The sequence below is a fragment of the Castor canadensis genome, chromosome 4, assembly GCF_047511655.1.
Source record: "Castor canadensis chromosome 4, mCasCan1.hap1v2, whole genome shotgun sequence".
In the NCBI taxonomy this organism is placed as follows: Eukaryota; Metazoa; Chordata; class Mammalia; order Rodentia; family Castoridae; genus Castor; species Castor canadensis.
Genome location: NC_133389.1, coordinates 119,675,149 through 119,688,933, shown reverse-complemented (window position 1 = coordinate 119,688,933; position 13,785 = coordinate 119,675,149). Strand labels below are relative to the sequence as shown.

Here is a 13,785-nt window from a genome sequence, read left to right as displayed (position 1 = left end):
GTTTGCCACAATAGACATCTAAAGAAAATGCAATTCTTCTCTTACTTATTAGTAAATTCATATATAGCACAAGCAAAAATACTTAACTGGAAAAATTTTTTTATAATAGAAATAAAGGGAACTTTACAGCTTAAAAATACTTATTGTATGGTTGGTTTTCTATAAATGTTAGATGACAGCACATACAACTACTATATAATTTTATAGTTTTTCCTTTTTCTCAATTTAATATAGCCACAACTTATGCCTATAAATCCCCCTATAATTATCTATTTAATCATCTGCTGTACAAAAATTTAAAAAATAAAATAAGGAGAAAAAATCAAATGTCTGATAATGTAACAGATACAAATAATTTCAAGAACATATGTAATAGAAAAATGCTGGAAAATAATTATGAAATAAGCTTTGAGTGTTTATTGTTTGTGCTTAAAATTAAGTATAAGTTTGTTAATCTAATATTAATATGGCTATATTTAATAACCAGCTCACTACATTCTTAAACATGTAGCCATTGTTTCTTATAAGCCAGTACAAGTCTCTTCCAACACATGCTTTCTCCAACTAGTACATTATGTTAATGCTATTTTTTTAGGGAATAATACAAGGTATAAAATAAATATAGGCAAAAGGAAATGGATATGTATAAAAAATTTTTTTAGAATTTGACTTTTTTTTGACACTTTGATCCAAAGGTCCTTAAGCCTTTCATAAAATGAATGCAGGCCATGTAGTACTTGTGTTAGCTTCGTGTCACTGTAAAAATGCCTGAGAAATCCACTTTGTAAGAGAAAAGGTTTATTTTGATTCATGATTTAGACGTTTCGGCCTAGAGTCTTGTAGCCCCGTTGCTCTGGACCTGTGGCAGCACCGTGGGAATACATGCCAGAGAAGGCTGCTCACCTCACCACAGCTAAAAAGCAAAAACAAGAGAGAGGAAAACTCTGGGGTGCCAATATACCCTCCAAGGGTAGGTCCTCTGTGACCTAACCATAGCTGTCCCCTTTCATGCATGGCTCATACATGAAGAATTCTACTATCTAGGAATTCTAAGGCAATTGATTTTGCTACTCTATTCATAATGCAATTTTGAAAACTAGAATAACAATAAAAAGAATGTTTTAAAGAAATCATTGCATATGGTAAAAAAGCATTTACTACTTGGGAGACATCTTGTAGCTTTTATAAATATTACCTAGACAACATAAAAGTAATCTTTATAGAAAAAAATTGAAGGCAAGAGCAAATGTGTTAAATTCTAAACATTTTTACTTTTTTGGCAACCTCAATGAAGACTGTGTAAGGAAGACTTTCTCAAATTACATAATTTGACAATTTTATTTTATTTTATTCTTAGAAAATGAAATTATACTCTTATGGAATTCTATGAACATTAAAATAAAGCCTAGATTAAGAATTGTGTGTCAGAGAAGAAAGAGAAAGCCTCAATGAGCAGATGCTTTTAAGTATTAACCATTCAAACACTGGTTGAGGCTTGCTTGGGTTTGAACCTGGCTCCAGGGTCATTAACAGTGGGACTCTGGGAAAGTTGTAAAACTTCTTAAAACTCCAGTTCTATCATCTATAAAGTAGGATTAAAGTTATTACCCATCTCATAGGATTAGTGAGAAGCAAGTAAGCTAATGAATGTAAAATATAATACTAAACATTTTTAAAATCTTCACCTTTTTTATCATTTGAGTTAAAAACTCAACCTTATTATGAGGTTGAAACAAATAGATTTGGTCTTTTTACTGGAAACTTTAAGAGATGCTGACTGGACCAGTTGTGATAGGTTTCATAATTCATATTCTCATTTATTAGCAACTCGCATGCTTGTCTGTGCTGTTTCTGAGCCAAGCACAGTTCTTCACCCACTGGTACTTCCCCTACTTTGTATCATTTTTATTCCTTTCTTCCCATATTCTGAGTACATAAATATATACTTTCAATATGTATTATCTTCTTTTTCCCTCCCTACCTCTTTCTCTTTTACTTTTAGTGACATGTTACTACTACTTTCTTCTAGCAAAGATAAATGCCCTTGATAAAAGTTATAGAAACATTTCCAGAAATACCTACACCAAGACTTATTTCTCAGTCCTGATATTTACAAAACACCACACTTTATCGATGCTCTCGTAGCATCTAGAGTTCAGGTGAATGAGTGTAAAAGATATCAAGCAAACATTTGCTGTGACTATTTCCCATAACTCATATTTTGGAGTGCACTCATAAAAGCTCTCACGTTTCCATTAAGATGGCCTACAAAGAGAGCTCTGCAAATGCTTGACGTTAATGAACCCACAGATATTTTTAAAGCCTGATGTGGTCAATCAAGGGGAAGGCACTGCCAAAACACCCCCATTCCATAGTTCTGATGCAGTTCCTGCCTAGTTGAGAGGTGCCGCAATGCTCAGTTTTAACCTTAAGTCACAACACTGCCGTCTTCCTTTTACTCTGAGGATCTGAAAAGAAAATACCAAACAAATAAACAAGCAAACAAACAAACAAAACCCTCAGAATCCATCAACAGCAATCAAAGTCTGGATGGTTCAGCTTCAGAAAAATTCCAGACACCAAAGTTTTATCATGGCATTTGAAATCAAAGGTTTTATGAATGAAAAGAATTAGTAAGCAAATACAGTAATATTCAGTTTGAACCCAATTCATGTAATATTTGTTGAACTTCTCTTATTTAAAATTAAATCCTTGTGCTGTTTTATTAATAGTAGAATATCCGATGTTTTCCGAAATGGATATAAAAGTTATGAGATGTTTTATGAAGACTGAAAAGTGAGGTTAGAATAAGAATGCTGTTTTCAACAATAGTATGGAAAATATATGATACAATGTGTTAAAATACGTGATCAAGAGTCACATGACCATGGATCAGATGCTGACCCAAGTGCTGCTGGGCAGGCACTAAAAATCTCTGAGCACCACATGCTTGATAGGCTGTGCTCAGTAAGCAAGTGCTTGAATATTTAAGCCCAATTGAATATTTAATGAAAGCTCAATAATTGCCAGTTGTTGCTGCTGCAATTATTATTCTGAATTCATGATTTTTTTTTTCAAGAGTAATGCCAGCAAGAGTGAAAAGAGCGAAGTGGAAAGTTTTATTATCACAGCTACTATGTGATTCATCCCCTCCTGACACACACCTGGATTTTTCTCACATTTACATGGTTTGTCTGCCTCTGAAGACACTTGAGTTTGCATCACTAACCTATATCTTTTCCAGGCTTCACTCCCACTCTGCTAAAAACACAGCTATCATATATTGCTTTTGTTTGAAGATTTGCGCTCTAGTTTTGCAGAATAACTATTAATAAGACTTATCATCATCATAATCACCATAGCAAACACTTTTTAGGTGCTTACTAAATATCAAGAACAATGTAAAATGTTTTTCCAGTATCCACTCATTTTAGCTTATAATGTAGGTTCCCCCCACCCTCATGCTTTCTAGGCAAGTACTCCACCACTTGAGCCATGTCCTCAGTCCTGCTTTTGCTTTAGTTATTGTTTTGGATAGGGCTTCACATTTTTGCTCAGAACATGATAATCTTACTTATAGCTTCCTGCATAGATGGGATCGTGGGCATGTACTACCACACCTAACTTGTTTGTTGAGATACTGTCTCACTAACTTTTTGCCCTGGCTATTCTCAAACTGTGATCCTCCCAATCTTCCCCACCTGAGTAGCTGGGATAATAGACGTGGGCCACCATACTCAGCCCTAGGCAGTATTTGTATACAGATGAAGAAATCTAAGGCCAGAGATAATGCTATACTTGCCTCCCAGTACACAAACTTTTGTGAGACTTTAGGTAATCTGACGCAAGACAGAACATTAAACTACTAGATGCATTACTACCTATTTGTGGACTTTAATAGTCATCTCACAGAGCTCATCCCAAAGGGATCACTTTAATGGTGGGAATTTCAGTTTCGTGTTAGAAGGTATTTTAAGACAGATGAAGCCTCTTAACATACACTGCCTGCATGTCTGAACATTCTGTTAGCCAATAGGGTTGAGTTCACCAATATTAAGATTCTGTTAGCACATGAGATAACTGCTGATTTTTAGTTTTCTAAATAACATTTCATGATACCAGACCACCACATTTTTAAAACAAATCATTTCTTCTAATTCTTCTTTTCTGATTTTCTTTAGAAAATTTTATTTGTACTGTTCTTTTGTAAACCTTAAATATCCCATTGTAAAAATCTATATTTTAACTAAAAACAGCCTTGAGGGTTGTTTTTAAAAAACATTGCATACATGAATAATCTACTCATTTCTCAAACTTTTTGTATTACATAGAACTCCTAATTTCATCCATTGTATCTTAATTTTACTCAGTCCTTATTATTAGACTGTTTTTTCAGTCGTAATGTACTATACTTTGAAACTGTAATCTGTTTATTTAATATAGCTCCAAACAAAATCTGTTAAAATAATTCATATGATTTTTACTTTTGTGGATTCTACAAGATAAAAGCATGAGACAAAATGGTCTATTGGACTTTGCATGGCTACAGTAATCATACACAAGCATAAACATTAAAAGCACAAAGATGTCTTCAAATATGATAAGTAACTCAGACATAACAAACTATCAGAAGCATACTATAATTTGAGGGTACAGGGATTATCTGACTCCTATGCAAATTACAATAACTTGAAAACCAATCTATTCTCACATTTTACAAACGAGCAATCAGGTTAAATGGTTAATCAAGACCAGAGTACTTTTTGTAACAGAACTAAAATGAGAGAAGATATTCCGACTCTGTGGTTATAGCTTTTTAAATTATATCAAATTAGATAAATTTGCAATAGAGTCCCATTCGCACAAGTTCTACTTGATACACCAGGTAAAGAAAAATCATAGCAAACTTAAGTATTTTTCTTTCACAATGGCTCCCAAACAAAAGCTAACAACTTTCCTGATGATCATCTAAAGAAACAATGTTCTGCTTTAACAACCTACAGGGAATAAAGAACAGATTATGTGGGATTTACTGTTGCTACAGTGTGATCATGTATATTTTATAAGCACAGAAACCATTTTAATGGGTAATTTTTCTAGATAACTGTGGAGCTGAGAGTCTAACACCTGAGAAAGATAAGGCTCCCTACATTTTAGGACTCAGGCAAAGAATGTATGTGAAAGAATTTTTAAGAAAATATTTGATAGTGTTCATTGGTTATCAATGTGGACAAGATAAAGGTTGTAAATGCATGTGTTAAATTTAGTTCTAATGAATGATCATGTTTGGCCTGGAAGTGCTACAGGTCTCTTCTGCCCTTCTCTATAATAGGAATACAACTGTATGCAAGACAGAAACCTAAAAGTAACCAATATACTATAAAATAGTGCAAATTGTGACATATACTAATGGTGAATAAAAAAGGGGGATTTACTGAAAGAAAATAATGAGGATGGGAAGGAGGTGGTTGATTGGCACGTGGATTTTCCCCTAAAAGAAACATATGTGAAGCACATATAATAGATCTTTTGAAATTTATATAATAGGATCTTAAAAATTATAAAAATTATTTCAAACTTCCAAAAACCACATGCTTCAGGTTGCTTTTTTAAAAATACAAAAGGAAGCACAAAACATTCCCACCTATTCTTTTGCTCTTCATCTTACACTGTTTCCTATCATCTTTTGTTATATATATTTTTACTTCCATTAAACAACTGCTGTTTCAAGCATTTTAATTACATAAGAGCTATCAAACTGTAGGATTTTGCAATTTATATATTCTACTTAAGAGTATATACATGTAAACCTGTTTTTTCAACTCAATCTGATCCAATTTATGATCTCATGCTCAAACTACAACTTAAATAATCCTATACTGATAAACACTTAGTCTTTTAACTTTTCATGACAGCTTTACTTAGGTGATGGAAACATCTGACATTCACGTGGTATTAGGAGAGTCCCTTGTTCAGCCCACCTGTCAATATGCGATATCCATAAACTTCAAAAGTTTGCTAATTTGAAGATACAATATGTGTGGAAATGTGTCTTTGTTCAGTTTTAATTTCTCTGATTCTTAAATTGTATTAACACTTTTTCCATATTACTGTGAATTATTTCCTGCCTAATTTTACTGCCTCAACTCTTATTTTGTATGAGTTCTTTTTATGTTCAAATACTAAGTCTTTGTTGCTTAGTGATTTCTAAACATATCCTTATCTGGAGCTCATTTTTTGGCTTTTTTGATGGTGTATAGGTGGCTTTCTTTTAATGTACCTAAATACATTTTATGTTCCATACTTTTTGCTTGTTACCTTGATATGTATTTTATTTTTTTTTATAAATTTGCAGTTTTGTTTTTTGCATGTAGATTTTACTTTGCTAGGAATTTATTTTCATGTATGGTATAAAGTAAGGATCTGATTTTTTTTTTTAATAAAAGTCTTTTATTGGAACAGTCACTCCATTTTCAGCTCATTCTCAATGTCTCCTCTGTCGCACACCAAGTTGTTATTCAAATGTGGGCCTCCTTCTAACTTCTTAAGTTAGAGAGCTAATTCCATGGATTTTAACTATTTTCACATTTAAATGCTGAGATTCATTAGGCTAAACCTAAACCCCTGCCTTTCTTCCTCTTCTTTTTTTTATTTTTTTCTCAAAATTGTACTTGGTAATTTTTTAGACATTTACCCTTTCATAGGAATTTTAGAATAAGTTGGACTTACACATATATTTTTAGTATTATAGAAATTTTTAATTATAATTGTTGGAAATGTTATAGCAAACTTATAGCTTCAATGTTTTTTCCAATCTCATTTCATCTTTTTCTCTTTTTTGCTGGGCTATTTGAAAGCAGCTCCAAGGCATCTATAATTTTCATGCATGTCTCTAAGAGATGAGGACTTTGGAGCCAAATATTTTAGATGAGGTGCCCAGAGATGGTTACACTAAAGAGCTAATATTTAACCTGAAATATGAAATATAAGGAGTTAGCCAGAAGATCAGCCCAAACAGAATCAGAGTAGAAGAAATCTTGTTGTGTGCAAAGAATTGATTAAAGATCAGTGTCGCTGGAGTTTGGACAGGTCAAGAGTCAGAAAAGCATAGGTTCAATCACTGAGGGATTTGGAAGCTACAGTAATGAGTCTAACTGAAAGTGGTTGAGGGGTTGGAGGTGGGGTGAAGAATTGTTGCATAGAGGGGAGGCAGAGGCTTGGATAAGACAGGAAACAGAGAAAATGAGAGAGAGAGAGGTGCAGGCTTGTGCAGCAAAACAAAGGGAAGATGAGTAGTTATATGGACTTGGGTGATAGAACAGAAATAGATTGAAATAAATTCATATATGTAAAATATGACTGTGAGAAGAAAAAACAATTCTTCAAGTAAAGAGCTAAATGTAATGTTATCACTAATTAAGGCTAAATGTGAGATTCCCATCCTGAATTTAAAACAAATCAGACAAGAGCTAAATGAACTGTATTTATAGGATATTAGTGATCTGACTTAGTAATGCCTTTTATGCTAGCTGGTTTAAAGGATGGTGAAGGTGAAAGCAACTTGAATTCCCTCGTGTGTTATATAGCTACTGCATAAAGAGCTGCACAGCATCCAATTAAACAGAGATGCTGCTGCCAGGAAAGCTATATATAAGCAAATGAAACCAGAAAGTTACATGTTAGGAATGCATAATTACAGTGGAATCCTATTTAAAACACAGTTCACCATTACATGCATTTGAATATGATAACCGATATATCAGGATCCAGATATATCACAATAACATGATTAAAAAATCACAAATTAGAGTTCACTTGTAAAGGGATGTCTATTTTCACTACTGACAATGTCATTATGAAGTCCTACAATAAATGCATCTTTTTTTTACTTTATAAGGTCTAGTCATAATAAAAAAGACAAGTCTTTATGAAACTAAATGTTAAAATTTTATCAAGTATTTAACAGTAATTGAACTAGCACCAGTGTAAGTAGTGAGAAGAACACACATTTCTGCTCTTCAAATCTCCCTAAAAGAGAAGGAACAGTAAGTGTTGGAAAAATGCTGAAGTGCTATTAGACATGAAAATAGACTGTGTCTTATTTACTCCATACCTCTAGCTCCTAGTACTTCATTGATGCAGGCAGCAAATGTCCAGGTATTCATCCACTTACATTTGTAAATATTTGTAAAGTGCTCACAAGATGCTAGGTACACAACGAACTTGTTCCTGCCTTTAACAAAAATATACTCATTTCCTCAAACTCATTTGGAATGTCCTACCTACGAAGGTAAGGAGTTGCAGGTTAGGACAACATGAAGGCATGGTGAAGATGGTGAGAGGATGATGTGCTGCATATGAGGTAGGAAGTGGAGGGGAAAGTGACTTGGGAAGAATTATGAATGCTGGGTGATTCGAGGTGGAAAAGAAAATTGGTTCCAGGTACTTAGTAAGACGGTTGCATAGCAATAATGACCAGAGCAGCTAATTTTGAAAATATACGGTTTTTTTTTTCATTTTTTCCAAAACTTCTTAAAAATTTTCAGGTGTTTTAAATTAAAAATTGATATGGAATGAAGGATGTTAAGAAAGTGGTTAAGAGTCCTGGCCTGCAAATAAAATGTAAGATTTAAATAATGGGGCAAATGGGAAAGTTTGCAAAGATAAGCAGTGGGTGCTCCAACGGGGAAAGCAAGAGAATGAGGTTAAAAAATGTGTAGGGGAGGAAGGAAGTGGAAGGAAAATAGACTGTGGTCTGAGCCTGGAATTCATGAATCTGATCCTTCACAGATAGAGCTGTTGTAGTTTATAAAAATATTATGGGTGCAGCTCATAAGCAGCTAAATAGAGTGGTGGTAAGGTCATGGGTGGAACAGAAGTAAGAATCCAGGATAGAGGTGGTCAGGAATGTGTTCAGTGAACAGTCACATGGCCACTGACATCACTCAATTTGGCAGAAAACACTGAAATGGAAAGGAGAAAGAAAACCATTGTTTAAGTTTTTGGATGCTGGTAGATTAGAGTAATGGTAGATTTGGTAAAGTGAATAAATGAAATGAGACTTGGTGAAATTTTCATAAGGAAAGAAATATCTGATATGAACCTTAAAAAGGTATAGAATGCAAACAGCCCTAGATTGGAAGAAAGAGGAAAAATGAAAATGGTCTAAGAAAAGCCAGAGGATATAGTAGCAAGTAGCTATTTCTAATTATCATTATTGAAGTCCATGATCTCTCAGATGAAATGATCGGATAACAACTTCTTTGCATGTCAGTAAGATTTACAGAATATTTAAGAGAATATTTTTCAAAGGACCACTAGCTCATGTCTTCCTCCACTCATAATTATCCTAACTACTTAACTTCCTCATCACCAACAAACCCAACTTAGCACCTAATGATTCAACTGGAGTGTGCCTGATGTCCAGATGCGTCTGATTCCAGGTCTGGACCAACAAACCAACTGATTGGCTCTTATCCGAAATAAGAAGGGCCTCTAATTTAAGAGTAGTTTTTCAGAGGTGTCTTTACCTATGCTGCTTATCATTCCCACTTTGTCTTGGCTCTGATTGATGGCTATTTTGTGTTCTTGTTCTGGAATTATTATCACAGAATACAAAGGAATTTTTGAGGGTCATGAGATCCAACTGCCTGCTCAAAGACTTCTAAAACTCCTGTGTTGAGTTTTTTCCTAAACATTTCTCCATTATTTGAAAAGTTATTGATTCATGGGTAGATTGTCTTTGCAAAAGTAAGTCCTTAAAATAATATTGCAATGTTGTATCTTTAATTTATACATAGTATTAAGAACCCATCACTGTGATATGTCTGAAAGGTCCTACCACAGAGCCTGTACCGTAAGCTATACCATGTTTATTGAAACTGAATCTAAATCTTCAATAATATTTTAACTGCTTAGTAAAGAGAACATGACAAACATGTTCCAGTCACACCTCCAATAGTTTCACATCAAAATCCGTATTCTACTGGCAATTGATGTCAAATCCCATTAGGAAAGGTGGAATCAGTGGAAGTGAGTAACAATGGAGAAAAGACTGATTTGGTTGCATATGACAGCGTATTTATGCCTTGGATATTCAGAGACAAAAGGATAGTCATGAGAGGAAGACAGGAAGAGAAACATAGATTCTAAATATCAGTTCTTGGGTAAATTATAAATACATCTCTGATTGTTAATTTCTACGTTTATAAAATGGACATTATAATAATTTCAACTACACAGCAATTTTTGCATATTAAAAGAGGTCAAGAATGGGAATGTATTCTGTAAATTAGAAAATCTTATCTCTGTGTAAAATAATCATAATCTGCTTTTATGTGCATTTACAATGTCCATCCTTTTACCTCTTGATATTTCCACTTCCTATATACTATTCATTTATTTGTCAAAACACTCTGTTGTAGGAAAAGTAATGTGTTCCTTTTGGGACCATGTTTCATCATAAACCTTCTTGTTACTCATGTGAACTGTCAAGAACCTTGAGAGGGCAGGAAAAAAATAACACCTCTCCAGTTTCTTTGTAGCTCTCCTTTTGAGTGTTCAAGTGCAGACTGATTGGCTATAGCGCCATAGGGATTGGTGAAACAAAGCATTCCACAGTCATGCAGAATCTGCTGCTTCTGTCTCAAGGGAAGTACAAGATATGACCTTGGTTGATCACTGGAGAGTATGCCGGTTGCCTAGCAAAATTTAGAAGTGCAAGGAAAAACACATCATTCTCTTTATTGATTTACATTTTGAAACTGTTATTATTATAATGTGGTGTGCTACAAATGAATATCTTAATGGGAAGCTTTGACTAGCGTGGAATTTTCTACTCCATATCTGCTGACATGTACCAAACAATCATATTAATTTCTATATGTGTAGTGACAACAAAATATCATACAATCTGCTATTGTCTGTAAAGCACTGGATAATGCACAGGATATTTAAGTTAGAAAGATGATAAATGAGATTTAAATAAAGGCAACTATGCTTCAAAAATCTCAGTGTAAATCTAAATTGTTTCATAATGCTACATAAAGTTGATAGTCTTCAAAAACCTTTATTGTAAGCTAAGTAATCCTTTCTATTTTTGACAGTAGAAAAGTAGGTTAAAGAAATGGGATTCATCAATAAAAACATTTCTGAAGTTTTATAACTAAAGTCACATCAATAAAATACTGCAAATAAATTTATCCTTTAATCTCATTGAAATAATACATAAAGCATTTTCAAAAACCTATATATTGATTCCTGGAGTGGCAAATGATTTGAAATACAGTTTTAGGAAAAAGGAACCCTTTTAACTACTCTCAACTGTTAAAATGCTTAAAGCTTTTATACAGCAAATACTCTGGGTAGAATTTTTGTCTTTTGATTTTGGTGATTTCTTCTACTTTATCTTTCTCATCACAATGTGTATAATAGTGAACAAAGAAAACTATTAAATTGAAAAATCACTTTTTACTAAATCACTTGTTTAATTAAGGACCATGGAAAATCTTTGCTACATTCTGATTGGTACAATTTTTTTTTATTGTTTTATTATTCATATGTGCATACAAGGCTTGGGCCATTTCTCCCCCCTGCCCCCACCCCTTCCCTTACCACCCACTCTGCCCCCTCCCTCTCCCCCCACCCCCTCGATACCCAGCAGAAACTATTTTGCCCTTATTTCTAATTTTGTTGTAGAGAGAGTATAAGCAATAACAGGAAGGACCAAGGGCTTTTGCTAGTTGAGATAAGGATAGCTATACAGGGAGTTGACTCACATTGATTTCCTGTGCGTGTGTGTTACCTTCTAGGTTAATTCTTTTTGATCTCACCTTTTCTCTAGTTCCTGGTCCCCTTCTCCTATTGACCTCAGTTGCTTTTAAGGTATCTGCTTTAGTTTCTCTGCGTTAAGGGCAACAAATGCTAACTAATTTTTTAGGTGTCTTACCTATCCTCACCCCTCCCTTGTGTGCTCTCGCTTTTATCATGTGCTCAAAGTCTGATTGGTACAATTTTAAATCAGCATTTTAGTAAAGAAGCCATGACCACTACCACTGATTAATTGATGCTGAAACATTTCAGTAATTTCTTGGACATACGTATTTTCTCTAATGGAAAAATTAACATCTGCTGGACATAACTCATGTTGTGGGAATGCATATAACAAAAATTAAAATTAGCATTCATCATCCATCCTAATCCCACAACAAACCAAATCATTTCCAATTTTAAGACAACAAACCATTCTTTGCCTTCTTGTATGCATAGATTTTTGCTTTGCAGCACAGATAAAATTTTGTCTTCTGTTTTTCTTAACAGTATCTCATAAGCATTTTACATACTACTGTACAGTCTAATGAAAATTAATTGAATGAGGTAAATATGACTCAATGATCACTTTCTCATTCTTAGATGTGTTACTTTGTGCTCCCTCCCAAACTCTTATCACCACTGTTATGTGGGGTTTTTTTTGATGCTGCTATTTATTAGACATCAACATTTTCTATTTACATAGTTTTTCCCTTGTTTTTGATAAGTTCTCTGAAGTACAGAATTATGAATATTTCTATATCGCTTATATTTACAAAGTTTCCTTCTAAATTTCACTGCTGACTTCTACCAGCACTTACTATAAGTATTTGTATTAGAGGGAGGGATACTAATTTCAAGAGATGAAATCGCCATGATTTCATAATAATGCAATTTATTAGTATTGTTTAATTCACATTTTGTATATAATTGTTAAACACTTTAAAATATGTCCTATTCATATTTCCTACCATGTGAATTATCTTTAAAGAGGCTTTTGTTCTTATCAAGTGGTTTTTATACTTGATTTAGAAAATAACTCTATACCATATTTAATGCATTTTTCCAGTACAAATTATTCTTTTTTTTCTTTGAGTTTTCTTGGAGGTTTTGTAGCAGATATGTTGAATTTTTATATCATTAAATATGTTAAAGTGTTTTCAAATGTGATTTTTTCCCCTATTATTTCAAAGCTCATATAACAGCCCTACCAAATACCTAATAAATATGCCACTTCCCTCATATTTTTTTGAATATATCTGTTTAACCCTGCTGAAATACATTTTGTCATATGTCATGAGATGGGAGTTTAAATTACTTCTTTTTCAAATTTGCTAATAGTACAACCATTTGTTGAAAAATTCTTCCCTTTCCCATTGTTCAATAAAGCTCATTTTCTTTTATTAAATGCTTGTATATAGTATGTTGGCATTTATACTATGCTAGGTAGAGCATAGTAGGAAAAAAATTTTTTTTTTAGTATAATTTGAAATCTGGATTGACTTTTCGAAATTTATGGCTTCTTTTAAAAAATATCCTTTTTTTTTCATTAGATAGAAATAGTGGGAAAAGTAAAGATTGTGACTGGGGATATGTATATATATCTGGGCTCAAGGCCTGTGTCATTCTGGGCAAGACATTTAGGCTCTTTAAGCCTCAGTTACCAATCAAGCTTAGTATGTATCTAATAAGTGCTAGATATGATCATATATTTTAATATTACATGTTTGTCAAATGTAATAACCACTATACTATGGAAACAACTGTTAATATTATATGAGTATCATATCACTACTAGTATTAAAAACAAAAGCATGAACATATACCTTCCTTTGAATCAAACACACACACTCATTTCATACTATCATATGTATAGATGTATGTATACATCACCTACAGGTCACAATAACTTTGTCCCCCAAAATTTTGTGGGTTTTCTGCTTTAATAGTTGTAATTCACTTCATGTTTTCCAGTTA

At 33.3% G+C, this 13,785-nt stretch overlaps 1 protein-coding gene across 4 annotated transcripts in view; it reads right to left on the bottom strand.

Annotated features, from left to right (window-relative positions):
• Csrnp3 (cysteine and serine rich nuclear protein 3) overlaps nucleotides 1-13,785 on the bottom strand; it is a 168,373-nt gene that overhangs the window by 52,609 nt on the left and 101,979 nt on the right. The gene's annotated exons all lie outside the window — the stretch shown is intronic.